Below are 25229 nucleotides of genomic sequence, written 5' to 3' on the forward strand. Positions count from 1 at the left end.
AGTGCATCCTGTTGTTATCTCTTCCCAAGGTAAACAATGCCCACGCACCCAGTCATCCACATTATCTAAAAGAAAGTATGATTCATCAGACCAGACAACCTTCTTCCATTGGTGTTGTTGTGACACTGATGTGTCAATGTAAGGACTTTTGGTAGCGGGAAGAGGCCAGCATGGGCACTCTGACTGTTCTATGGCTACAAAGCACCATATGCAGGAAACATTAAGTTTTTTTCTGCAATTTGTGCTAAAGTGTCTTTTCTGTGGCCAGACAGTCTGACCTTCACTCCCCATTCGCATCAATGAGCTTTGGGTGCCCATGTCTCCAGTCTACCAGTTGTCCTTACATGGATTCCCAGTAATCACCGCAACACCCCACAAGACCTGCCAGTTTGGAGATTCTCTGACCCAGTCGTCTAGCCGCCACAATTTGGCCCTTGACAAAGTCGCTCAGATCTTTGTGCTTGTCCATTTTTCACTCTTCCAACACATCACTTTCAAGAACTGACTGTTCATTTGCTACCTAAATATCCCACTCCTTGAAAGGTGCCATAGTGACGACATATCAATATTATTCACTTCATCTGTCATTTGTTTAAATGTTGGGTCTGATCAGTGCAGAATCATCAGTTTTTTTAAATTGCACATTTTTGAGTTGTGAAAGAAATCTGGAGAATGTGGAGACAACCATGCATATGCAGAGACAAAGTACGTGTAAACTCCAGATGGACAGTGTCTGAGCAGAGGTTCAAGCCCAGGACACTACAACTCTGAAGAAGGAGAACAAACCACTTCTATTACTGATATTATTATTACTAACAACCACAAACCAGAAAGTTTTACAAATAATAACAATAATATCAGTAGAAGTAATTATAATACTGTAATAATAAGTGGAAAGTGGTTTTCTCCCACTCACATGTGTAATTTTGAATTATCATGTCCAGCTGCATTGGTACGTCAGTTTCTTAATTTTTCATAAAAGCAACTGTGTATATTTATTTATTAACCAATTTTATGCAGAATGCATAGTAAATAAATGTTTAGCATGCATTGTCTTCACATGTAATAAGTATTGGTTATCTAAAAATGTATTATTACCCATTATTATAAAGAATATCAAGTATATTTTTCTTTTCATTTCCTATATGTACATCACAGCAAATTAATACAACAGTAAACAATAACGCTAAAAAGAAAAAACTCTGGACTAATAGTAAATGGTTACAGTTTATTATGCATTTACAGGTCATGACTATACATAGTAGAGAACTTTCTGAGTAGTTTATGAGTTAAACATGGTGTTACCCATTATACTAAATTACTTTAGCGGTTTTCTTTAAAAATATTCCCTATGCACTAATTTTTGAAGAAGACTAATAATACAGCAGATAAATTAATAATTTAGCTTCTTTAAGGAGTTTGTTGGTGTCAATTACACTGAATTAATAATCCAATATTATTTTAAATGAACACCCACTTACTCATGATGGCAAAGGTATACAATTTAAAAAGCATTTGACATTACTCCCTTAGCTATGTTCAATTTAAATTGAGCTGAGATCAGCTTTAAATTAATACTACAGAACACATTTTTATTTGTTCTGTGTCATTTTACATATCCATTTATTTGTACAGTAGCTGTGCTATCTGTTGAAATCTAAGTAATCAACATAGACATCAACATTAATGTTTGCAGTGCACAATCTATTGGAATGCATTTGGTAATGCATATAGTAATAAAATGCATTGTATTTGTCATTCCAACAAATGTCTCATCACACACAAATAAACTGCATTACTTCAAATGTTTGTGATGCACCACCTGTTGTAATAACAAATGCAATGCATATGTCTCTGTTATATGCCATTGGGAATGGGATTTGTAAAAGTAGTGTAAATGTTTGTGACGCACCATTTGTTGGATTGACAAATTCAATTCTATAAATGTTTGTGATGTGCCATCTGTTGGAATGACACAGATACACAGTCACACATACACTTGTCCTTTTCTTAACGTGGATTAGTGTTAAACATTTAAATTAACATGCAGGTTTTTGGGAAGTAAACCAGGCAACTCTGAGAAAAATTTGTAAGACACAAAGTGAACTTACAGGGTCCATTGTCAGGACTCTGGGGCTGTAAGGCTCAGCACTCCCCACTGTACCACACACCACTGTATATATTTAACCAAATTATTTTAACATTTTGAAGGACAGAGAGGAGTATTCGGAAATATCCTCAGCTCCCCACGAACATTTAATTGGAATACGTAATAAGATATATGGAGGGTTATGTATTTTCCAACTAAAATGTGTGTTTTTTATATAAACTGAATGTTTTGTTAGTGAATATTACAATACCTTTATATAAGTGGTCACTTAGTAAATCATATTATAAAAAGTGTTGTTGATTGTTTAATTAATTATCATTAATAAATTTCTAAATTCTTGTAAATTACTAAACAACTAATAATTATCTAATCGACTTAATTTTAATGGTTTTTTTTTGTGGAAAAATTGCAGATTTATGCCTTTTAATTCTGAGTAGTATCTTTTTGCACATAATCTCCACCTTTATCTACTGTGCATTGATTTAAGCACATCCCTTCTCTTTATTTAATTGCATGCAGGATTTCTTTACATTACAGTCACTTTTCCAATACAGCCGTACATTTGTCCAATTATACACTCATTCAGTCACCTCTCACATGATGAACCTAAACGAAGAATTTAACTAAATTACTGGAGCCTGAAGGAATGGAATTAACTCCACAGGGGACTGTTTTTTAGTTTGCTTCTGTTTTGTTTTCTAACAAATCAATGTAATTTTAATCAGAGTAAAAAGTAAAAATGCATCAGATATCATATGTGTAAAATACTTCATGCCTTTATCTCAAGCAGGTAAAAGCCACAAAAATACAAATAAGGTTGTGAAAGCACTTGAACGACGATTAAGAAAGTCACAACCAGCACTTGTGTGAGATTTACTGCCTGGATAAAAGACACATAAATTTTACACTGATCTCTGGAAGACATTATATCATGCTGAAAGTATGCAGTTTGAATTCAAGCAAATCAAACTTGCAGGAAGAAAGAAAGTTGTTCCGCTATAAATTAATGTGATCATTATCTGAAATCCTTTTTGTAAAAGATGACTCTACAGAGCAGCTTTTATGATTCAACGTGTATGAAAGAATCTAAATGAAAAGGAACTACCAGTTTTGAAAAACTGTTGACATAAGACACAGTTCTTTACAAGCACTATTCTTTTACGAGATTCCAGGGATGGCTGCTGCATCTTAAATATGGAGAAGAAGAGCAGACATATTTAGACACCACGGTAATAGTGGCAGGCAGCTGAAAAAAGAAAGTGCAGGTCCTATTTACAAACAGCACAAAAAAAACATTAAACTGAAATAATATATTTTGATAAAGCAGTACTAGACTGAGGAACTTTTTTTCAAAGAATGATTGAATACTATACATACAAATTCTTACTATTATATAAAAAGCTTGCATAACATTAGGTACAAGGCAGGAACCAACCCAGGATAGGGCACCACTATGATGCAGGGTCCAGTCATGAATACTTATACTCACATGGTGCCCGTAGAATTTAACACACAATTGGATGAAAAACTATTAAAAATATCAGCAGTATATTATCTGTGTGTTAAATGATCCAAGCAGTCGAGCATCCTTTGCACCAGGCAGTACTAGTGAGTATTTTTAAACAAACTGTTTAAGAATCGCTGATTGAGCTTAGGTTGACTCTTTGACGTTTGTGGTGAGTTCCACAGCAGACCAGGGATTGCCAGGGAGTAAGTGCAGGTGACTCATGAAATAATTACTTTGTGTACACAAAAGTAGAAGATTTGTCATGGAGGACTGGCAGATGCATAGATGTTCACCGCCCAATGATTGCCAGAAAGATATTCCAGATTGGAACTTGTGGGGCTCTACTTGTATCATGGAGGGTACGTTTCACCCTTAATGGTAAATTAACGTTCCCATAACTTTCTGAAAGTGCTCTTGATCAAAAAATTTCTAGGGATTCCTCTGGAAATAACCCTTTTGAGGTGTTTAACGCTGTCTAAAGCAAGAACTGAACATGGATATACTGTTCATCAGTGAGCTGTATGAATACACCTTTTTGATTGCTGTTCTAGAATTTAATAATTTGACAGGTTTAATTATTGGACTGTAAGTGGAGAATAAAAATATTACGTATGCACACAGAGAGCAAAATGATTGTGACGGAATCTAATTTGATGGAGATTTATGCCTCCTTAATGATCTAAAATTCACACTAGTGTCCTACATTGAACAATTTGAACAGATGGCATCTGTGCAAAAAAACATAATGTCTCTGCTGTACAGACAGAAGTTAGAGAGCTTCGGGAACAACTGATTCACAGCGGGATGTGGCTGGGGGCAATTCTCAGGATTCCATTGGGTGGGGATGTCGGGCAAACTGAGTAAATTCATGTTAGAGCTCTTCTGTAAAACTCTGGTAGATGCCATTAAGAAAAACCACTGCATACCTGGTAAACATTCTTCTAGGGCCCTCATTGTCAAATTTAGAAAGTTTCAGGATAAAGAATATGTTCTGCTTGGCACCAAAGCTGCATACAATAGTATTAATTAGTAGAAGTACACATATTTGTTGTTGTCTGGTTTATTCATCTAAATTAAAAGTGGTGATTTGAGGTTCTGCCTCTATATATGCCACCTTAAAATATAGAAGAGGCTGTTTCAAACCTGCTGAAACCAAATTCTATTTCAAGGTTTATATAATTTTATGAATATTAATACTGTATTCTGCCAGTTCAAGTTTATGTTTAGATATTATCGTTATTTTTATATTACAATGGGGGCCCTTTTTTCAGTAGTCACTCCCCTAGTGGGGTTTTTTTATCTGTCGATAGAAGTAGTTGAATTTTGCTAGAATATTATCTAATTAACATGCGAGTTAAACTGTTAGAAGAAAAAAAATTTTAAACTACAAAATTATTTAAACAATTTTTTGTTAACAACAATAAGCTAATTTCATACTAGTTTTTTTGTAGATTTATTTACACTATGTACAAATTTTCCATTTTTCACTTATGTTACTCCAGTTGCGTGTGGTACGTGCGGAAGCATGGAGCAGCACAGAGTGGAACATTGCAGTCTCTGCAGCAGTATATTGTTTCCCTCCTCTACTTGTGTGACAAACACAGTATATATCTCTTATGAGATGTCTCCTCAGCATGCGAACATCTCTGTTATACTTACACTTCAAAGCCATCAACTTATTTATGAATGCAGTGGCAACTTCTCCCGATTTCAAATTTTTTGTCATTACAGACTTTGGCAGATCCTTTCTGTTTGACCTTACTATTATACAGCTCGGGACTGGCTGTATTAATTGTCTAATCCTATCAGATAATCTTGATTCAGTAGCTTCTCCGCAAGTGTTAGCACAATCCGTGACGATTTGGTAAAATTACACACATCAACCCGTCCTACTGTATCTTTCCCGAGTACATCATCATATTCCACACATATCCACTTTTTGCGTCACAAAGCTTATAGAGGATTCCATCCCAAAACGTGATCTTTTTTTCGGGATGTATACCTTCCACCCTAGACGGCCTTTCCATAGCAGTAAACTTTCATCGATTGAAAGATCTCCCTCTGGAATGTAAATTCCAGAATATTTTCGAACGTAGTAGTTAAAGGAAGGCTTGATTTTATGCACCTCTCGAGAAACTGGTCCAGTGTTACTATATGCTTCATTATCAAAAAATGGGTAGCACACGTCTAATTGCTACACAGAAGAAGCAAATCTCAAAAAAGAAACTTACAAAGCACCAAAACACAGGCAAAACACTAACTGCATGACTTCTCACAAAATAAGAGCGGTAGTCAAAGAAATTTCAAATGTTCAAAACACGCTTGCAAGTTTGTGCACAATAAAAACTGCGAAGGTACACTGCTGAAAGACAGACGTTTGTCCACTAAAAATAAATGCCAAAAGTAAATCCTTTTCCCTTAGAAATGTGACTGAAGGCAAGTGAAAGAAAAGTACCATTAGGGGTTCTTTGGTCTCGAAACTACCATTAAACCCAAGTAAAGGCTGTCCACACCTCTGCCACTATGACAACGAGTTCAAAAAAATTGCACTAGATGGCAGAACCATGCAGGGCACAGATCCGAAGACACATTCCCCGAGGAGGGTAAAATCTTTTTATTAAGCACATCTCCCTGATTCAGCGTCATCTTCGGAGCACGTCTAAAGACACCCTTCCCATTAAAGGGGTTAATCCCAGAGGTGGAAATTGTCTTTTTTCATGATCTTTGGGGGTCAGAGCACAAGGTCAGCCATTGTACAGCACCCCTGGAGCATTTTTTGGTTAAGGACTTTGCTCAATGGCCCAACAGAGTTGGATCTCTTCTGGCAATAATGGGATTGGAACTGCCGGCCTTCCAGATATCAGCACAGATTCTTAGCCTCAAAGCAACCACTCTGCCTTAATTAGTAATTTACTGTTGTTCTTTGTTTTACATTATCATTTATAAATATAAAATGTCATAATCTTAATTTATATTTCAGCCTTGTTCTTTTATATCTCTTATATTTCACTAATGCACATTTACCTAAAATTAAATTAGATTTTCACAAAAGCATTTGCAGGTTACTAAAGTTCAAATCCACTCTCTCCCATTCACTCCATAATTCTCTGTTGGGTGCATATGGCTTTGACTTAGACTCTCTCTAACTTGCATAAAGACTCAAAATGCTCACCATTGAGCATGTTCATACACCATTTGGTGTCACCGAGGCTGGTTCATGTCAGTCTTTAAAAAAAACTTTTGAAAATAATTTGGAGCTTTTTGAATTTTGGAATTGAGGATAAGGGACTGTGGACCAGTATCAGAGAGAAGATTACAAATTTTGTTAAAAATAAAGTCACTGGATATACATTTAAATATATAAATGATTTACCCTTTTTATATACTTATTATCTGAGGTCACAAGTGAGTTTATAAACGTTAATTTAAATCACCATATTATGAAAAACTGAAGTTTATTTAACAGTATTTAAATATTGAAAAAATGTTCATGGTACATAGTAAACATAAAATGTACACATAGTCAGGTTGGTTAAATGTTTCAACATTTTCCTTGAATTTCTCTTTCATACAAAAAAATGTATTTTTTTTGCCTAAACCACTAAAACAATTGTGACCTACAGTAATATGAAGTAAAATCAGAAGTTTTATTTGGTTAATGCAGAAAAAGTTGTTACCAGAGGACCATATTTTTGTAGAATAACATGTGCTTTATGTACTTATGCACTACATGCAGAACTCTAAAAGTACAATAGGTGTGCTTTATCTGCTTCACAATGGCTTACATGATGATGAAGATGATGATGGAGATTTATTTTATACAATTTCTAAACGGGCGAAAAGAAATGTAACTGAGACTGTCAGAGTAAAGGCTACTATCGTAAAATTTTAAATCACAAAAGCTCACTTAATTCTATGAAATGTGCTCTTACAAATTAAAGCAAGCTACAATTTAAAATACATTATAGTTGAAATTGCAAAAGCTAGATAATTGGCCTTGGATGCTTGTCTTATTATTACTGTGCAGATGGAGGAAACTAAAACCATTTAAGAACCAGATGTTTTTTAGTGGATGAGTTGTATAGAATGATAGTTCTTCTAACTTGATTTTGCTTGAGCAAACTGCATTCATGTTGGTGATTGAAGACATTGAGGTGGTGCTTTTTTAAGTCCTCTTCAGCTTTAACACTAAGAAATAAGTGAGGATAAGGAGTGTTTTGTAATGAGATGAAATTTAAATTGGTCTATAAATCTGAATGAATCATTCTGCAGTTTGGATTTACTGAAAATTATCATTTCTTTTCCCTTGAACAGAACAGTAAGTATGCAAGTATTCCCTGGCAAGATTCTGTGTTATGTTAATCACTTAATGAGTCTGAATTAGAAACATTTAGAAAGGGAATCTAAACAGAAATTCATGTAAAAGTTTCCATCAGCTTGTAACTAAATCAACGAGATAAATCAGAGAAACAGAAACACATGAGAAGTTAGTTGTCCTATTACCTCTCACCCTTAGCATTCATGTGTAGATATTTCACAGATAACTTCTGTATGCTATTGCATGCTCTCTGCATTTTCTGAATTTGAACACAACTGTCCCACTTATATTTTTAGTGAAAAAGCAGGCAGTGATTATTTTCTTGCTTACCAAACAAGCTAAATTAAATAATCTCCCATTTATAAACATGCCTCAACTACTGACATAATATATTTTTAGCATTTCCATTATAAAAAATGCCAATTCTTCACATTCAGTAATATGTTACCTTACATTTGACTTGAATGACAATATTAACAGACTACAGACAAAAGTATCAATAAAAAAACTTTGAATTTTACAGATATTGTTCATTTTCAACTTTGGTGGATTATAAGGCAATATAGTACTTCCTGTGAGTCCATAAAGGTGCTGCAAAGTAAGTGATACTAGATGAAGAGAGATGTTCAAAACACTTCACAGTGAAGATGATCATTTATTCATGTGGTTAAAGACTTGCTCTAGTTTAAGACCAGCTTCTCAAGTTTTTAAATAAACTTTTAAAAACTAAACATTTATAAATGATGTGTTTACAAAATTATTATAGACATGCATTCTCTCTCAACTGTGATCCTGCTAATACAATTTCTTGTAAGGTAAGCTAACATTCATTAATCCTAGACCATTAATAATATGCAGTGAATTTACACGCACACACGTAACTGGGCTAAGGTGAGTAGCCTGGATAGGCAAAAATCTGGTTTCTGTAAAATCCACATTTAATCTTCTGGGGCTTCATGTATAAACGGTGCGTACGCACAGAAATGTTGTGTAAGAAAGTTTCCACGTTCAAATCGCGATGTATAAAACCTACACTTGGCGTAAAGCCACGCACTTTTCCACGGTACCTCATACCCTGTCGTACGCAAGTTCTCCATTAGGTTTTGCAGACTGGCGGCACCCAGCGTCGAAGCAGTGCTACTGTTCCTGTGTGGTTACCCTTTCTTAGATCCACATCCACGACGGCGGCTCAAGTGCTCCTTGCAGAACTGTTTGTACTTGCAAGTTACCGTGAGGTAATTGTACTTATGATACAGTTATAATATTGCACATCCTGAGCCACTTTATAAAGCGCGTATTTACGTATGATGACGATATCATTTTTAAAATGAAATGCAGCAAAATATGTTGATTATATTATACAGATAAAACTTTAACTTTAACTAGCGAGCGCTAGTGAGCTTGAGCTTCGTTCACGGTTTGATCCTGCCTCGCGCTGTTTTCATGCTGTGGCTGGCGCGACACTGGAAGAATAGATGGATAGAATAATTAAACATTACGAAAATATTTCGATGTTCCTTAAAAGTTTTGAAGAATCGGCGTTCTAAGCTTACAGATGGCTTAACGTCTATTACAGAGCTGATTGTGTGGCAATTGGGTATTTGGAGAAAGAAAAGTAAGGACAGGAATTGGGGGTTAGTACATTTGAAAAAGACAGTACTTCTGTAATAAAGCATTTCATTGAAGGTCGCACATGGCGCAGCAAGCATCTTGCTGTAAGACATGAACAATCACTGCGCCACCGTGTTCCCATGTTTAATTACATGCTTTAACTCATATCATCATGAAAATGATATCACGTATACTTCTCAGTATTTTAATTACTCAGAGAGCTGTAATATTACAAACGTAATGGATTCTGTGTCCTGTTGGAGGAAGAGCACGTAGTGATTCAGGCACATAGAGCACATATAAGATCAAATACAAAACAAAGCATTTAACGTGCTACTTTAGTTACGATGGAATTTGAGAAACTAGTAAATTAAATGATTTTAAGATGAAGTTTATGATGTTCTACTTTAATGACAAAATAAACTATGTCATTAAAGTGGAAATTTCGAGATTAAAGTTGACATTTCGTGCTTTTTTCACACTGTGTGCCTTTTTTTTCACTGTACCCTAATAAGCTTTCATATGACACTCAGACGGTGGGCTACGACTCGCCTTTTCACGCTGACTTTGATATGTGACAACTTTTTTTTTATTTCGGGCACTGTGTGACTTTGTGAACTTAAGCTTTCGAGTTTCTCCGACATGCTATGTCACTTGATCAACTTCTTTTTGTTGCTTATATAACTGTTTAAACCAACAAATAGTATGTTTTTCTTTGCCTTCATTTGGTATTCGCTGAAATTCTTCTATTTTTTCTCGTACTTTTGCCATTGCCTTTTCACAGAATACCGGGCTTAAGGGCTATTTATATTGATTTGCATATTCAAAGAGGAGTAATTCTGGGAGTAGTTGGGGCGGGACAGCAAGCGTGTGCACGTGCGTTTATTTCCACGCTGAGCGGGATTTATGTAGCTGAAGATCGCGGAAGTTGGCGAATGCACAGATTCCTGCATCTGGATTTTTCTGTGCGTAAGCACATTTTGGCTTTTGTGCTTATGTCATGTTATAGTGCGAATTCTACGCACAGTGTTATGCATGAGGCCCCTGGAGTTCTTCTTTGTCAAAACACTCTGACGTCATTAAACTTGCAAGAAACAGTTAAATGTCATCATTGGCCATCATGAATCCAAATAAAAGATAGAAGCCTGTGATTATTTTCTTGTCTTTGATGAATAAATTTAGTCCTTCATGTGTTGTGAAGTAAATAACATGCATCTCCATTTTTTCACCTTGGTGTAAACACTGGCCACTGCGTAACTCAATTGCACTGTTTCAGCATATCTATAGCAAATAGCTGGATGAAAACTGAACACTTCACGAGTATGTTTCTAATACCAGATTGCACACAGCACACTCTTTATTCCTTGGATATGTGATTGATCCCTACAAATGACCCGTTACGTGTACTTCTTCCCTTACACCCAGTGCTGCTCTGATAATAATGCAGGTATTTTTTACTTCAGTAGAATAAGAATTGCATTTGATTAGTTATTTTAAAAAGTAATCAAATACATAATGCACATTACGTTTAACGTGTTACTGTTCCTAAGATTGTGCTACTGAATTTAGCACTGTATGTTCAGTTCCTCAACATAAATTTATCGATTTCTAAAATGCTGAGACAGATCATTTCAACCAGAAGAAGGAATAATGTGATCACCCCAGCATTTGCCTCACTAATTTACCTTTATGAACACTTTAAAAGTGTGTGCGAAGCTAAGCAGGTGAGCAGAGTGCAACAGACATGCACAGACTGCGAAATCATTAAGCGTAACCTGGTTAAGAGTTTATGTGGCCACATAATCTAGTTATTCTCGAGAAAACTACCTCTGTTAACAAAGTTTCCCTGACACCAATAACCTGATATCTCTAATTGAAATAATGTTTTTTATTAAACCAGGTTTCTATGAATAACTGGGTTATTAAGGCACATGTAAATGCACTCATGAACTCAGTTTGTCATTGATGTCACAATAACTTGCTTTGGGAAGGATAGGCTGTAAAAGTTATTTAACGTATAGTGCACTGAAGTGTGTAGTGGATGTTTTATTATGTTAAATACGGTATTAAAAAAATCTGATTAAAAATAATGGGTATTATCAATTGTATACAAGAAAATATATTCAAAAAGTGTGCTTGTTTATTCAGAAAAACCATTCAGATTTTATTTAGACACCACATTCAGCAAATCTATGAGTCCACTTTTTCACTTCAGGGTTGATGGGTGTCAAAGTCTCTATCAGCAGCATTGAACATAATGTAAGGGCAACCTTAGATAGGGCACACGCACACACACGCACACACACACACACACACACGCATAACACTTGCTTATACATGGTCATTTTACATTTTTCGTTTAACTTAATAAGCACATCTTTGAAATGGGGGTGGGGGGGGGGATCAAAGATAAAGACAAAACCCAGTTGAGCATAGCCAGAATGTGAAATTTACATTCTAGAAGTCACTGCTAGGAGATGTATTAAGCTATTTAATGCATATAATGCATAATGCAGTCACATGCTGAAGTCTATCATCAATGTCATAGGATGGACATTGTGTAACAGCAATAATTAAAGTCCTGCAAACAAAATTGTTCTGGAAATTAATTTTGATTCTCAAGGAACCTATCTTTTCAAGGTAAATAAAGTTAGCATAATTACAAATATTTAAAATTATAAATGGATATATAAAATTGACTACAATGCATTAGTGATCAGTCCATGATTGTTTCCTGCTTTAGGCTTTTTGCGGCTGGGTTGGGCAGTGGATCCTTGTGTTCCTAACCTGAAAAAAACACACTAAAAGTCATTTTGAAGGTTCATATACACAGTTTCAGTACTTTGAAATTAATTTTAACAATTGAGTACACAGCAGTACATAACATATCCACTTGATTTTGTCTCAGAAATGAAAGCCAATTCTTGTCTTGTATTCTTAATTTTTTAAAGAATTTTAATAAGCTAAAAAACTAGAATGTAAGAGAAGACCAATACATGACCAAATTAGTGAATTTCTGGGATATTATTTAGATTTTTTCAATTTATAAGAAATCATGAAAACATATCTTTGTAATTAGGCTTATCTGTTAAATCATATTCATCACCAGATTCAATAAATGAATAAAGAAATGGTTGGACATTAAGTTAAAATGATAGAGTGTTTAAAATTTAATCTCGGCTAATTATCATCATTTTATTTTGGTTCATTTGCATTACAAATATATAATTTTTTTATTAAAAAAGCAATATAAAGGAAAATATAAATGGTTTTCAGAATCAAAAATGTAAAAGGAAAAAAGTAGCTAGGGTAATACATATCTTTTACAGAATGATAAAGCACCGGCCATAAGCACATATCTCAACATCACTGACAATATACAAGGACACATGGTCATTTACAGAAAGGGGTCATATGAAAATGTTCTCAGAAACTGATACAATTGTCGTACAACAATGTCAAGTGACATCAATCAGCTACTTCTGCCAGTGCCCCACAGGTCATGGCTGCACTGATAAAAAGGGTAAGTACTTACATCACAGTGTCATGTAAATAGAAGCAATTAAAACATTTAAGAAACGACTTTTACAACACTATGAAAGTTGTAAGACTAATGGGAGCCATAAATCGTACACAGATTACATTGAAATGACCTTGTCATTAAAGCTGTCTACCTGTTAACAAGAGTGGATCTAATTCCGACAATGTGTATGTTAAAAAGATGTACACATACATATGATATACTTTGAATTCTTTTATCTGCTACTTTGAATCAGTGCTAAATTTTATTTGAAAAGAAAAGCAATCCAAATGGATATTTGTTTCAGTAAGAAAAATATTCACCTCTTTAGAAAATGTAATTTGTTTACAAATTGTAATGTTTCTAATGTATTGTACAAAATGCTGCACCACTGCTTTCTTAATATTGGAAACTCTTGTTTTGGGAAGAAATGTAATTTCTATTAATTAAGTCCAAAGAAAAACATACAATGTAGAAGTTCTTTCCAGACAGGTATTGAACAAATTGATAAAGACTTTGAAATATCAGTTAATATTTACCCATATTATTGTACCTAATTAAGTAATGGCACAGTTGTGAAAATTTTATTTTATCAATTCATTTCTTTTCATGCTTTTATTTTTACTTGTCATTAAATCATGTTAAAAATGAATAAAAGAAAAAAAAACATTTGCCTAGTTTTATCTTTTTTGTTTTTAATGAACTAAGAAACTTTTAAAGAAGACTTAAGATCTGGATCTCCTACAAGAGAAAGAAATTTCTTGGCTACATTATCACTCCAAAAGATCTCTGTGCTGAGTATTTGAATTTAAATTAGTATGTAGAATACTTGTAAGAGTTCTATTTTGTTACATTTTTTCCCTTGTAATATTTTTAAACAATTTCTGTGACTTACTGTACATGGAAATTAAATTGATTTGCTTGAGTTTAGTGCATTTTTCTATAAATATAATAGTGACTGGGTAACTCAAAGTCCTGCTGCTGCCTTTTACAGTACTATAGACCAAACTAAAATGATTTTATTAAAAACATGCAAAACAAAACATCCCATTGAATCCTATTCCTAATTAAGTACAGCCGTACAAATTTTGATCCAGTCTGGCTTGACTTTGCATGTATTTTATTTTACTATGTAGAGTAACAAGAAGCCAATAGAATATGGAGCACTGCATGTACCCAAGGAGGCCATTTGTTAATCACACTTTGTTTGCGTTCTGCTTAACTGTTCTAAATCCACTTCACATCTTATTTTCCATGCAGCTCACCACCTTGACTCTTTTCTCTGTACAGGGCAGCTACTCTTCCTCAGTTGCCACCAGTACCATTTCTTTGCACGATTACAGCCACAGCTGGTAGAGTTGCACTGTTCTATATATACAGTGTCACACACGTGCGTTTAGGGGGCAGCCAAAGATCCCAAAAGAGCATGAAAGAACAAAAGATAGGGGATTGGAACAGAGTGCTAACGCCTTTTCTCTTCTCTCGTCAGACCAACAGAAGAACAGTAAAATACCCTCACCTCAATCTCACATCAATAAACCACCTCTGTCTCCACACTTTCGGTTCTTTCTCGCGAGGATGTCACTTCTGGTGCCATTCTGATGATTTCACTTCCATCCTGTATTGATGACTTCACTTCCGGCTCCCATTGAAGACGTCATTTCCTGCCAACTCATTTCCACTTCCTCCGTATTGCATTTCCAGTCACTATCACAAAAAAGTCCCGCAGCGAAATCTCTGGTTGTCAGATACTTATTTTTCAAAGTTTGACCGCAGTTTCAGTCCTTCGTGGGAACTCTTCAATCAACAACATTATGCGGGGAATTCCCCCAACTCTTCATCTTTTTGTCTTTGTGTTTTTTCCTTCACAACAGTATATTGCCAGGTGCCTTTATTCATAGTGGCTTACAAGCTTACTATTTACATATAGCTGAACCACAGGCAGGTTAAGTTACTTTCTGAGCTTCTCACAGTAAGTTGGAGTAGGTAATTGAACAAGTTAAAGGGTTTAAAGTCAATTGACCACGCCATGCTGTCTGCCACTGTTTGCCTTTCTAACATTAAATGTAAATTCATGACATTTTCCCATAGAGCTTTTTCTTTGCTGCTGTCTTATTTTGGAAATCTTACTACTAGAAACAAAAGCAAAATTAATTACATTTTGTAAATGGTGTAACCAAATGATCGAACAGCATAATTTCATTACAAAGTAGTGAAGTAATCAAACAACAACTACCATCTACACAATATAAGGTTTTTCCTTGACTGGCTATTTTAAAATTGATAATTTTTCCCTGTTTTACTTTGATGGGGCCAAACTCCCACTCTGGAATGCTAAAAAGAGCCAGTGTCAAACACTTTATATTAAACTACACAGTTTTTCCAATATTTTTAAGTCGTGACCTTAATTTGCATAATTTTAAGAAAATCCCAGTGGGTTTTACACAGTTACATCATGTGCCCATTACCACAGAGATGTGTAGTCTGACTCCACCAGTTCCTTAGTCATAGCACTTTATATCAGGCTATGACTGGGTTGATTGTATCAGAGTGACTTGTTAGATATAGGGGTGGGCTCTGGGATCTGAGTTATCAACCAATTAGTGTTCAATGCATACAATGTCTAAAAAGAGTGAAAAGCATTGGTGGTTTTCTTGAAAGAAGAAAAGCAAGCATTTTGGATTGTGCAAACAGTGGAGATGTTTATCAGACTTTTGAGACTGCACATACTGGAAGTCTTTTAAGTTTTTTGTCTTTGTCAAGACAGAGAGGAAAAAGAAAAGAGACTTTGTCATATTCTGGTGTGCTCTACACTGACTAGCTTTCAGAACGAGGTGTTGCTGTTTTGGGGTACAGCATAAGATTTGGAACAGTTTTAAAAGGCTGTGGGGAAATTATATAAACAGATACCTCCTGCAGTTCTTAGTACTATAATTTGACAGGCTCAAAGCAGAAAATTTCAGCAACTCTCGTCAGTCTTTAAATTTGACATGCTCTCTGATTTGAAGTCATTCTTAGTCCTGTAAAGTGACACTGGACTTAATCTGTGATGGTCAAACAATGGGGACTCTTCCATTTAGAAGTGTAAAATTGTATATACACCCTTTATTTGATTTGGAGTTGGATTGACCCTCCCACTAACCTACCATCCCGACATCCTGTTGAACTTAATTTGCCACCCTGATTCTCTTTTTGCTCTTTCTTTTCCCTCCATGAAATTGAAGTCACACCTGCTCACCATCTTTGATCCTGTTCATTTTTTATGCCCTTGGAATCTGGCATTGGTCTGGGATTCACCTGCGCTCCCCTTTCTGGATAGGCATATCAATACTTTGGTCTTTTCCAACAAGGCTCTTTGGTAGCTACTCCATCTTCTTTCTGTCATGCGTTTTTAAGGATATCAGCATGCTTGCAGATATCTATATTGACTCAAGACATTTCAGTCACTGAGATCAATGTTGTCTACGATCACCCCTTTCTTCTTTTATCACTGCATGAGAAGAGTTCTTAAGAAAGGTGAGTGACACTATTCTCCCGTTCATTCTCATCCTCTTTTTGATTTCTTTTGATATCTTTTTCAACATATGAAGCCAGTGTATGCTCTGTATGGTGTCTACAGGCCACAGGCCATTACACTCAATTTAAAATCATAGCTTCCAATCCTCTTCCCTCCATTCTGGAATAATATTTAAAAAATATTAAGATAAAGGCTTTTTTGAGAGAATATTTATCACCAACATATATAATTTAAATGTATGCTCCAGCCATATGTTACACCTGACTAAAGGGACAGGGAATTCTTTTTTATTTAATTGGACTTAAGTCTCATTGTTTCTTTCATACTTTCTTGAACTGCAGCAAACTCCACAAAATGCATTAAAGTCAGTAGGGAAGGAGGAACTGAACTAGTTTTGAGTGTATTATAATGGTGCTATGATCTTTTATGTGTCCCTGAGGGCTTATGAAGCATCTGCCAGCTATGCTACACCAATTATTGGTGGCCAAAAATCTGATCTGTGTTATGTGCCACCATGCCTAAAACAAAAAAAGAGACAGACAGAACTAATACCACAAAAACAAATGTCCACAAACTAGCAATAAATAAATAAAATATATATCATTGCACTCACAGAGCTCCAATCTTGGGGAATACATTGGACATGGTTTATTCCATTGTTTGAAGTTGTAGTTCCAGGTACAAAATGTCTCTTATGTTTCCCATGTTTATGTGCAGATGCTTCATACTTTTTTCTTCTATCAAGAAACACCTTCTAAACATTAATGTTTTGTTATTAGTATTATTTCACAAGGTCTCATATATTTTCTGACTCTGGGATGGGGGGGGGGGGGGGGGCTCCTTTATGGCTTGTTTTGACTTGTAGCTGTGGCACATGGCTAATTAACATATATATATAACAGTATATGTGTATGTTATATATTTGGTGGTAGTACTCATTCTTATTATGGTCAGCTAATGTATCCCTCAAATGACAATACTGCATTTTTTAATCTCAAAATGCATACAGAGTGCAAATCCAGGTCATGACATCACCCACGTGTGAAGCAGAACCGTCAACAATCTTACAGTACGCACGCATAAAAGTTCCGCTGTTACAGCTCTGTGATGTATCATGGGTTGCTGGGAGAAAAAGTTAGTCTATGCTGGCTGCATGATAAATATTTATGAAAATTTACTGCGAACAGGGTCATGCAAGCACTGCATATTCACAGTGAAAAATGTTGAGTTTCGCTGATGAAGACCACTTCTCAATAATGAATTCATCTATCCATTTACTAACCCAGTTAATTCAGTTCATCTTAGCTGTGGGGGCTTATCCTGGCAACACTGTCAAGCAGTGACCAACCCTAAATGGGATACTGTTCCACTGCAGAGCACATGCATACCCACTGCAACAGTTACTCAAGTTAATTTGGAATTTCCAGTTAACTTGATTAACATACTGCATCTTTGGAAAAATTCCTTTATTAGGAAATCCCATGTGGACCTACACAGAAAACATGCTGTGACTGGGCTGGGACTGATACTGTAGCACTCTAAGGGAGCAGCACTATTCTACTAAATAAGGTTTAGCTTATGTGGCAAGCGGCTGGGGGTGGCACCCACCAGGGATACCAGGAAGGACTGGAGGAGGGCTTACTCCTCCACCAGACCATCAGGGGGCGACCGCCCTGGTGGCTTTGGGGACCACGGGAACAGAGTTAAGAAGCTCAACCCTATAGGGGTCCGTGCTCTTCGCCAGGGGGCGCCCCGATGCCTGAAGAGCCCTGGTCCTCAGCACTTCCGCCACACCCGGAAGTGCTGGGGGGAAGACAACCAGGGACATACGGAGTGCTTCCAGGTGCACAGCCGGCACTTCCGCCACACCGGGGAGTGCCGGCAGTCGCTCATTGGGAGGCACCTGGAGCATATCCGGGTGGATATAAAAGGGACCGCCTCCCTCCATTCGATGGCTGGAGTCAGGAGGAAGAGAGACAGAGTCTTGGAGGAAAGGAGAGGAGAGGAGTGGAGGCGGACCTGAGAAAGGCATCGTGAGAAAGGCCTGGACTTCGGGGGAGAACTGGGGTTGTGTGTTTCACTTTGTAAATAGAATAATGTATAATAAACGTGTGTTGGGTGAACTAATGGTGTCCGCCTGTCTGTGTCCGGGCCAGTTGCCACACTTGGTAGACAGCCACAGGCCTAAGCTGTCGTTATACTGTATATCAGTTATCATTCCTGGTAATGATGTGTATAATGTTAATGTTGGATCTATTATAAATTAACACATAGCAGTGTGATACTTTATCTTAAGTGTCCATCTTTACTATTACAATATATGTTATATATTATGTACAGAGAACATATTTGATAGTTGAGTGTATGTGACAGTAAACAAATAGACACCCCATCTTGTGAAAATAAACAAAAATTACTTCAGTTGATCTGAACTGAATTAAATCAGTGGTTCTGTCTAGAATTGCCATTTAGTTTTTCACTAAAAAGGTTGGATCTCCATCTTGCACATTCTTTACCCCGTTAAAAGAATAAGCATCATTTGACTGAATATAAACAAATACCTATCCAAGAATTAGAACATCAAAGCCTCTTACAGATTAGAAAACTGTATACACCATTAATATGGAACACAATGATTTCTTACAGACTTAAGCTAACAATGTGATTTAGACAATGGATCAAGATAAAAATAAAGGTGCTACAGCTCAAGATGATCTACATGCTAAAAGCAAAAGTAATTACTAAATGCTTATCACCATAATGGCTTACAAGACGTAGTCTTTTCACAACATTGAAAACTCTGCTGTTTATGCATACAGCAACTGCCGAAAGGCATTGTTTGGATTTCACATACGTTGTACATAATACAGACAGCAGTCGCATGAAACTGAGATTTTGTTATCTAAATTGAGAATAGTGTATCTGCAAAAAGCACAAGCAATTCTCATTTGCACATATAATAACATGCCATCTGTTAGAATTTACATGTGTACATTTATAAAGCATGTGTTTATCACTTGATCTAGAAACATTTTTGAAGATAGTAAGGAGAAAAATAACAGGCATCACATGCACAGTGCATTTGTGGACCATCTACAAGGATTAACTGGGATTTCAGAAATCAAAAGGTAATATGATGTGTTAAAAACTAATTAGCTAAGTAAAAGCATTGCAGCTATGGAGTTCCTACAAATCTGTTTAAGGCATCATCGGCCCCTGAATGTCAATCTGACCTTCTGATGTCTGAAGTAACACTTTTTAATGAAAGAAAATGCACCAAAATAAAATATAAAGAAAATCCAGCTGTGGCTAGTGCAGATGCCTCTCTGGACTGTTAGCAATAACTACAAAATACTTCTCACTCTCAAACAACTAACTGTGCATAAGGCCCCCTAGCAGTCTTAAAACAAGATAAATTAGAAAGCCATGATATTATACCTGTAATTTAATAATCACAGTCATTTTTAAGAAACACAAACAGCATCAAATAATTAAACAAAATGCCAATTAAGTTGAAGCAGAACATTAACACGTTGGAAGTTGCACTTTGATGTATCGCTCCTTTGTACAGTTCGATTATAACAAAACTAAAATCCCCCTAGTGTTCAAGTGTTTAGAATACTGAAGGTTGATAACCTGCTGCCCTTGCCTCTCACGGAAAGCAGCAGGACCTCATTCTGGCACAGCGTGTACTGCCCTATTAAGAGAGGTTGATGGTACAAAAGTTGTTTTTTTTTCGTTAGAGATGAGCTGAAATAAATTGTAATGAATCTAACAATTGTGCACCATTGCAGAGTTCCCTGTGTGCTTTTTTGTGTTTAATTGAATGCATTTCTTAAACAATTGCTGTTAAAAGCTTACTGCAACAGCACAAGAATTAATTACGAAGTGATGCAAATGCTCTGCACAAACTTCATCTTGGTGGAATTGATGTAAAATGATGGCAGAATCAGAAATTAATTTTTTGCAGTGATGTGTGCTTTAAATTACTTTATGGACATTTATGCTATACTCGTGATATATTTATAATCTGCATTTATTTAGTGAAGAATCTAAAAAATATTTAGTGAAACAAAAAGCACAATTTAAGATGTTATAGAACAGGAAACAATAAGAGATAATATCATATACAGTACAAGTAACTTTTTATAAACAAACATTTTTTAATTTTTTTTATCTGTTTGAAACAATTATTTAGTGGAAGAATGTTGACATTTTTTCTGGACTAACATTTTAATCACATTATTGCACAAAGGTTTTTAAATAAGTATCACACTATGGTTGCTTTCTATTTTACTGCTTCTGCCTTCTTTTCCTTGGGCTTGTTTAGCCATTGTAGGATTTACAGAAACAAGCCATCTGAAGTCATCTTCAGCCTGTCTGCTCTCCACTGAGCATTTGGTATATTGATAGCTTACATCTATTTCTACAACTAAAAGAAATATTATGCTGAACCTTAAATTTAGTTCTCTGTTACCTGCTATCTTTGTAATTGCTACACTTATTCTCAAATGTATTCTATGCATACTTATTTTTGAGAAAAATAATTAATGATAATCTCTGTATATATAAAGCTATAAGATGTTTGTCTCTCCTGTGTCTGTGCCTGTTCCTAATGTTGTCCAGAGTACACAAGGGGATGGCAATGTCTAATGAAAAAGGGCAAGTGGCTGGTGTAAGATAGCAAATTGTGCTACGTATGTTGTCTGGCGTGCACAACTAGGACAGAATGTCCAACGAAGAAAGGCAAAGAGAAGTAAGAAGAAAGAGGGATGTAAGCCATTTCTGGTGAACAGGGGTTCGTAAATTCACAACGTAATTGAAACAGCATTTTGCTCTGCTATTTATAATATGATTTACCACGGTATCATATAAAGCTTCCTTTTACTTTTTTCATTTTACCTGAAGCAATTATGTGTACATGTTATTTGTGTGTTAGTTTCCTGGTAATAAAAACATATTATCCAGTGGCGGCTGCCCAGACCAATAGAACAAATCCAGACTAAAATGTATTATACCCTTTCCACCATACTGCCCCTTCTGAGGCCAGCTTTCCCATTTTTACTGTGCTCCTAAACTTCTGTCTGTGACATCCACAGTCCCCTTATTCTTCCCATAACTTGCCCTAGAAATGTAGAAAGGAACAGGTGCACCTGCCACCCAAAATTTTAATTGCCCAATCCTCTGTCAACTTGCCCAGTACCCCATTCTGCTAAAAACCACATCATAATGTCTGCACTGCCACTTTCATAATCTTCCAAAAACGTGGACTTCGGTCTGTCCCATAACACATCCATAACATAAATCCAATCCAAATCTTTTTCTGCCTCTGCTATTAGACTGCCCAGTCCTTGGCAATTTCCACTGTATTCCATAAATCCACATCATACTAGTCCTCTGATTTTTCTCAAGTCTTGCATCCCAGTTTATCAATCACCACACCCACAGAGTCAGTCCCACCCTAATTTTATTGTACACTTGCTGCCAGTCTGCCCAGTCCTATGCAAGTTTGCCAGGCTTATACCACCTGGGTAGAAATTCACAGACACCCACATCTTAAAACATAACTCACTCCTCCAACCTGACATTTACTACACTCACAGGACAAGTAAAACCTAAATCTTATTCTGCCTTTATGATCAGGATGCCTATATTTTCTTGTACATAAATTATGCCCTCCTTTCCTTCAGGCCTGAAAATTTCTCATTTACTTTCTGATTAAACTGAGTTATTTCACTTAGCTTGCCAAAAAAATTTAGGCTCATACTATTGTCTACAGCAGTGCTTCTAAACCTTTTTTCTGTAGTGGCAAACATTTTGTAACCAAAATCATTCCGAGGCACACCACTATTTTACTAACCACAACCATTTATACAGTATAACTTATAACCGGAGAAGTCAGTGAAAAAGGATCTCCGAGATCAGCGCCTTAGTATGGCACTTAGCAAGCACTTTGGTGACATTTCCCAGCTGCTTCGCCCCTTTGCTCGCTCCTCTCTGCCTCAAAGGCAACTCGTATGCCCACTGTCCACCAACCCTCTGAGGCCCACTGGTTACCACATATCCAGGGCAGATGGACTTTGGCAGCCAGGAGACATGTCCGAAGTCCTCTAACATGGCGATCGTGGTGATGCTTTTATGCCAGCTTCTCCAGGTAGACCTATCCTATTCAGACAGGTCTTGGCCACCTGCAGAGCTTGTGCAGGGAATAGTCCATGTGTAAGCTCGTCCTCAATCACTTGCCTGCTGCTGTACTATTAAGTCAGGTTGGTTTGGTCCAAGCTCCTTTAGCTTCTTTTTGTCTTCAAGTGAATGATTTATGAAGGGGTGTTTCGTTAAAGAAATAAACTAATTTTCTTTGATTTCTGAGGTTCTACTTAAAATTGCCATTTCCCTAAAGTTGCGCTTGATCATCTGTAGTTACATTAATGGTGGGTGTAAACTGTGAACCATAGACGTGAACATGAAATAGTGCGTTGATGATTGTCCAATCACATTAGATCAAAAAAACCTAACATAATTCTAATTTGCTGCCAATAAATGTGGGAGTGTCTGAGCACAGAGAGCTGTGTCCCCAGAAAAATCTGAAAGCAACCAATTAAAGGGCAGCCTCAGGTCACCCAGGAAATATAGATATTCACACTGACATTAAACAAATACAAGTCGGAACCAATTTTCAATGGATGTAGACATGCACTGACACCAGGCACATTGTGCAAATAACCAAATTTATTTTATGATTATTTCACATTACCTAATTAATTTTTCATTTTTTAAATATTGGGGGGGGGGGGGGGGGGGGTGTTACACCCCAGCATCCTGCATCACAAACCGACCTGATATTGTTTATGGTAACTGGTAACTCTGAACTATAACGTTCATGCTGGTTAGGTGCGTGTGGCTTTCTGTGTAGTTATTAGTTTAAATTATTTCGAAGCATAGCACCATCTTTTCAGAGAGCAATGTCTGACCCATGGTCATGCTGATGAAAAATTTTGGTTATTTTGTAAAAACATATCAGAAGTGGTATTTTAAAAACAAGGTGATATTTGTTGATTTACTGCATAATCTGTATCTGACATAATGAAACACAGTAAAATGAGCAACATAGTACCAAACTGATATATTCTTAGCATATTATGTATATTGAAGAACACAATATTTTATATTCAATTAACTTCAGTTAACTTTTGAATAGTACTCTTCACTGAGTGCAGGCGAATGGCACTGTGACAAAAAACATAATCCAACCTCAACCAAAGCACAACATAAGAAACATAATTTTATATCATATATACAGTATATATAAATATAATAATAAAGTAACGCACTACTGGTCAAAAGTTTTAGAACACCTCAGTTATTTGTTTTTATGGAAATGCACACAGTTTAATGTGTTAATGTTTCATGAAATCAAGGCATAGAACAAATAAACAATGGCAAATAAAAAAAAAAGTCAACAAATCATTTAGTGTATAAAATGGTATTAAAATTTTTGATTCATCAAAGTAGCCATGCTTTGGTGATATAACAGCCAAACAGCCTTTTGCCAGTCACTCTATGCAAGTCACCAACTCTGCCTCCAGCAAAAGAACTCCAGCCCATCACACTTTCTCCTTCATGTTTAACAGTTGGTTCCAGACACTGAGGAACCATCCTTTCACCAACTCAATGCCGTACAAACAGGCTGTGTGATGAACTAAAGATTTAAAGTTTTGATTCATCAGACCATAAGACTTTCTTCCAGTCTGAAGTAGCCACAGCCGCTAGTCCAAGGCCCTATTTTGTCCTTTAAGGAATGGCTTTCTTACTGCCACTCACCCTGTCAAGCCTGCAGTACAAAGTCTCCTCTTCACAGTAGAAACTGAGACTTGTTTTTCTCGACCACTGTTAAGTTGTGCTTGAAGCTCTTGCACTGTGAGGCACCTATCACACAAGCTGGTGAACCTCTGAAGCTTGTCTTCTGATTGGGTTGTGACTTTGGGTCTTCCAGATATCTTCCTATCAGAGTTTCTTCCAGTTTCCAATTGCTTTTGGATTGTGTAGGACACCATACTTACTTACACTTTTTTTTTGCGGTTTCTCTAAATGAAAGGCCTACACTTGTAAGGGTAATAATGCTCTGTATCATTTAATTTGTTAATTGCCATTTTCCTGCCATTATTAGTAGAATTTACAACTTTCTGCAGAGCAATATTGTCCAAGTAGTACTTCAGAGGGTGTAGTAACACAGTTTGTTCCAACTCTTCTTTAAAACAGATGGTTTTTAAGTAATAAACTGTCCTTTAGTAGATTGCTGTAACAGGATGCTCCTTCTTCATGAAGGTAAATTAAAGATGTATTGAACAAGTTTCCTCCTGCATGGTACCTGAATCAAAGAGATTCTAGTTTAGGACAAATTTCTTATTTAAATATACAGTAGAGTCTTGCTTATCCTACCTTCGCTTATCCGACATTCGGTATTATCCGACGTCCCACTGCAAAAAAAAACCCCAAAAAAACGCATCAATCGGCAACAAGAACTGCAAGTTGCGAGCGTGAGTGTAGTCTATTTGTTGTTGCTCCCAACTCTACCACAGCTAATTACAGTGGAACCTCGGTTTGCGAGCATAATTCGTTCCGGAAACGTGCTCGCAGTCCAAAGCA

This window comes from Erpetoichthys calabaricus, chromosome 2, assembly GCF_900747795.2.
Source record: "Erpetoichthys calabaricus chromosome 2, fErpCal1.3, whole genome shotgun sequence".
NCBI classification, from domain to species: Eukaryota; Metazoa; Chordata; class Cladistia; order Polypteriformes; family Polypteridae; genus Erpetoichthys; species Erpetoichthys calabaricus.